Source organism: Nicotiana tomentosiformis, chromosome 3 (genome assembly GCF_000390325.3).
Source record: "Nicotiana tomentosiformis chromosome 3, ASM39032v3, whole genome shotgun sequence".
Taxonomy (NCBI): domain Eukaryota; kingdom Viridiplantae; phylum Streptophyta; class Magnoliopsida; order Solanales; family Solanaceae; genus Nicotiana; species Nicotiana tomentosiformis.
In genome coordinates, this window is record NC_090814.1 from 137,849,073 (window position 1) to 137,854,096 (window position 5,024).

Sequence of the window (5,024 nt, forward strand, 5' to 3'; positions counted from 1 at the left end):
TGGGAAGAGCTTGGTAAACCTTTCCAATCTCCACAAAGTCTCAGAAGACATAGCTAACCCATCACCGGTCTGTGCCGCAACAACCAGCTGAACTACTCTGACTGAATGAGCGGCTGGAATCTAATACTGGGGAGCCATCTGCTCCGGAGTGTGAGTACAAGGAGTCTGAGCTCCTCCTGGTGCCATGGGAAATGCACCAGTCTGGGCCACACTCTCCATAAGGACCACCAAACGGACCAAAGCGTCCTGAAGCACTAGGATGGCAATGAACCCCTCCGGAACCTGAGCTGGTCCGGCATGAATAGTTTGGGATGGAACCTCCTCGTCAAACTCTACCTGAGGCTCCGCTGCTCGGGCTGCTTCTCGGGCTCTGGGCTGAGCCATGTCCCTGCCTCGGCCTCGACCTCTGCCCCTCGTAGGAGCTGCTACTGGAGGCTCTGGCTGCTGCTCAACTGAAGAAGCGATACGTGTTATCGCCATCTGTGAGAGAATAAGAGTAAAAGAGTTCAATCAGTATTGAGGAAACAAAATTGCATGACAGATAAGAATAGAAGTGAAATTTGTTCCTAAACTTCATAACCTCTAGGAGATAAGTACAGACATCTCTGTACCGATCCCCCAGACTCTACTAAGCTCGCTCGTAAATTGTGAGACCTAGGCAACCTAGTGCTCTAATACCAACTTGTCACGACTCTGAATTTCCACCGTTGGAACCGTAATAGTGCCTAACATTTCACTTGCTAGGCAAGCCAACGTTAGAGAATCATTAAGCCACTTCTTATACATTTCAGTAAATAACAGCAAATAAGTTATAACGAGTTTAAAATAAGTGCGAAAATATATAATAGCCTCAATATATATATATATATATATATATATATATATATACTACTACCCAAATCTGGAGTCACAATTCACGAACTTCTAAGATTTTTCTACACGTAAATGTCTGAAAGAAATACAATTATTTTCGAAAGGAAAGAAACAATAAAATGCAATGGCTAGAAGGGGACTCCAGGGTCTGCGGATGCCGGCAGATCTACCTTGGGTCTCTTGTCGGATGAATCCAGCAGCTAACCTCACGATTAGCTCAGACCAGCACCAAAATCTGCACAGGAAGTGCAGAATGAAGTATCAGTACAACCAACCCCATGTACTGGTAAGTGCCGAGCCTAACATCGACGAAGTAGTGACGAGGCTAAGGCAGGTCACTCACACTACAACCTGTACGCAGTATATATATAATTAAGCAGAATAGGAAATGCAGAATAGAATAAAGCAGTAAATTGCAAGAAATACAACAACTCCCAGAGATATATCAACAATGTTCATAAATTACCGATCTTTAAGTGCAAAAGAGAATACCGTAAGGCTAATACAACTCAGGGAAACATAAACACTTAGTTTATTACGGCGCGCAACCCGATCCCACCATATCACAATAAAATAATCATAGTTCACCCTTAGTCCACCAAACAATCCACCCTTATTACACCTGTTGCGGCATGCAACCCGTTCCCACCGTACAATATAAATTCACCGTTATTCCATCTCAATATACCACCCTTATTCCTCATGTTGCGGCGTGCAACCCGATCCCACCATATCAATATTAATGGTAGAATTGTTTTATGAACTTATGTTTTCAAATAAAACTTATGGGAATAAAAACAAATAGAAACCAACTGAAATTTCATTAATAAAAAAAAGTAGCTAAATAAAAGTATAGATAGTAAAAGAAAGCCATATATCTAAGCTAAACCAAATTGGGTAAGCAAAATATATTAATATGCTTCATTTTAAGAGATGAAAGCTCTTCAAATATGTTCATCTTCCCCAATCTCATTTTCAATATCGCATTCACCTAATACTTCATCAATTTCCTCGCGACTCAAAATTAGATCATTCACATCATCAAAGAAATGATCTAAGTCTTGCACTGGAAATGCTCATTCTTAGGAACTTTATTCTCTTCTTCTCCCATTTCATATAAGTCTCTTATTTCAAGCGAACAATAATACTTCATTCTTTATTCACCTCATCATCCACATAATATACCACTTGAGCTTGTGAAGCTTCAATATATAGATCATGCTCTTCACGATTACCAATGTGAATCAATTGTGAAAAATTAACAGAAGAAAATCCACACGCATCCTTTCTAAACCCTATATCCAATCCGGAGGTGACTAGAATAATAAAAGAATCTCAGGTTGCTACGATGAATCCCATGATCAAACAACCATTTGTCACTTTGAATACCTCGGCACAAGACGTTCCTTCCCAATGTTTTGGGTCGTTTAGTGAGCATAGTGGTGGTTTTGGGCAGCCTCTACTATCTACAGGAAATAATAATGAAGTAATTAGGGAGAGAAGTCAAGTCTTTAGGGAGGTGACCACTGAAAAAATAAGTCGACAAGAGAATGAAATTGTAGATCGAATTTTGCCAAGGCTGCTCACCAATTTGAAGAAGATGAAGATGATGATTTCAGTGATTTTAATGGTACTGAAGATGAATATTGTCATGAGGAATCATTGCATTCAGTTGGTTCACCAAATATACCAATCACCAAAATATCTCCAACATCAAATGCATCAACAGAGAAGAAGAAGAAATTGCAGCAGGTGCACCATGCTAAAACAGTGAAGCTGAACAATCAGCAGGCTCCTAAGTCCTTTAATGTTGCCATAGTTGTGAAGAGGCATGAACCATTAGATATGGTTGCACAGAAATGTGCTATTTAACAACTAGAGAATAACTTACGTGTTAAAATTTGGGAAGAAGGCGAGGAAGAAGATTTGCTTGATTATTGCCGAGCTGAGGCGGCTAGATGTAGAGATTTATCTCTTATGCATAGTGAAAATAATAATAAGACACACAATGGAGAATAGTTGGGATGGTAAAGTGAATGAAGGATAACACTTAGGATACTCCCAATGAGAGATGCAAAGCGAAAAGGGGCAGCCCCGACTATATCTACAAAGTCCAATCGATCGAAGAAGAAATGAGGAATTTTGAAGATTTATTGAAGATAGCTGAAGAGGATTTTAAGGAGCTACAATTTGAAGAACTCACAAGTATCATGAATGAGGGGCAAGAATTCAATTTATACCTTATTTTATTTTATCATTTTCTAAGCATTATCATATGTAATATCATCATAGAGTGTGTTATAAACTCTATGATGATCATAGCGTATTTACTACTTTCGAGTTCTTATTTTTTACATACTTGCTAAAAGATGAGGTTTGTTCATGCCTCAATAGAAATTGTAATGTAAGGTCTAGCTCAGTATGTGTTTGCTATTAGAGGCAACACTAATGTAGCTTTTGCCCCCTTTACTTGTACTATTCCTTTGTGGTTTTTCTTTTACAATTGATAAATTAGCTACTGCGTAGACCGCCTAGTAGTATAATTTGCAAAAAAAAAAAAAAAAAAAAAAAAACCTATATCCCTACTTGTGTCAACCCATTTACACTTGAATAGTGTAACCCTAAATCGATAGTAGTTAAGCTCAATAATGTCTTCTAATTTACCATAATATGGCAAATCTGCTTGCCTCAGGTTCCATCAGTACCACCAGCAATACAAGATGTGGACGAAGTAAAAAAAAACCATTGTTTTGCCTTTTCAACCCATGCTCTCGAGTTGTTGTCCGAAATTTGAAATCATTGATATTAAATGATATAAACCTTCTAGCATATGGTGCTGGACCATCTGCTAAGAACTTTAGTTCATCAGACACAGTATTTGAAATGTCTGGATTAACAATCTGAAACAATAATGTAAAATGTGTTAGTCACAAATTTAAAGTTACAAAATTCTAATACATTTGTAACCAACTTTTCGAGGAAACCAATCAATGAAGTCTTTATTAACTATCTTCTCTATCTCAGTGTTTGTAGGCTTTCGACCCTTCCACCGCCTCCGCACATAAGCTTTAAATTCACTACATGAGATGTTGATATAAATATAACAATTCACATAAGTTTTCCTGTATTTAATTCATATTTTATTTAGATTTACCTTAAATATTCACTTAATGAATGGCATGACTTGTGGACAATTTAGTAACACATATCGATGCGCTTGGCGTTTTGCCATAGGTGACAACTCAAATGTTTTAGCTCCTAGTCCTTTACCAACTGGTGGGAAAATACTACTCCATCCGTTTCGATTTATGTGAACATGTTTGACTGGACATAGAGTTTAAGAAAAAATGAAGACTTTGTAATTTATGGTCCTAAACAATTCAAAAAGGGGCTCAGAGTATTTGTGTGGTTATAAAAATTTTCCATTAAAGGTAGAATTGTAAGTTTAAGCAAAATTGTTTCCAAATTTAGAAAGGGTCATTCTTTTTGGAACTGACCAAAAAGGAAATAGGTTCACATAAACTGGAACCGGTAAACCAGCTTAAGCAAATAACAGGAGATAATGAAACTATGGAAGAACTAATATCATTAACCGGAGGAAACAATGTCTAATACGTAGCAATTAGGCATGGGAACACAAGTAGAGTATGTAACAATTATGATAGGGAAAGAGACAATATGAGAAAAATGGGAGAAACAGGGAAAACAGATAAATTGCCTGCACATAAGTACTCGTCACCTCACATATACACCGCTCACATGAATTTCACATAGCAAATAGTCCGAGGGTTCCTAATTCCCTCAAGTCAAGGTTAGATACAACACTTACCTCGCTCCAAAGGCCACTCAATGCTCAATTACCGCTTTTTCTCTAGAATCCACCTATAAACCACTCGTATCTATCCACAAACGACTCAATAATATAAAATATTGCTAAAGAAATCAATTACAATGCATAAATTTAGATTCCCCAAACTTTTCTCCAAAACGTCAAAAATCGACCCCGGGCTCGCTTGGTCAAAACCCGAGGTTCGGACCAAAATCCATTCACCCATTCACCCCCGAGCCCGATTATATAATTTATTTCGAAATCCGACCTCAATTCGAGATCTAAATTCCAATTATGCAAAAATACCTAATTCTACCAAAAA

The 5,024-nt window shown here is 37.7% G+C and overlaps 1 long non-coding RNA gene across 1 annotated transcript; it reads right to left on the minus strand.

Moving 5' to 3' along the window:
* Nucleotides 1-1,818: 1,818 nt before the first annotated feature.
* Nucleotides 1,819-4,164, minus strand: LOC108943046 (uncharacterized). The gene is made up of 3 exons (XR_001966949.3): nucleotides 4,041-4,164; nucleotides 3,448-3,950; nucleotides 1,819-2,168 (listed from the first exon to the last, which is right to left on the minus strand). It is a non-coding gene; the product is annotated as an uncharacterized lncRNA (long non-coding RNA).
* Nucleotides 4,165-5,024: the final 860 nt, after the last annotated feature.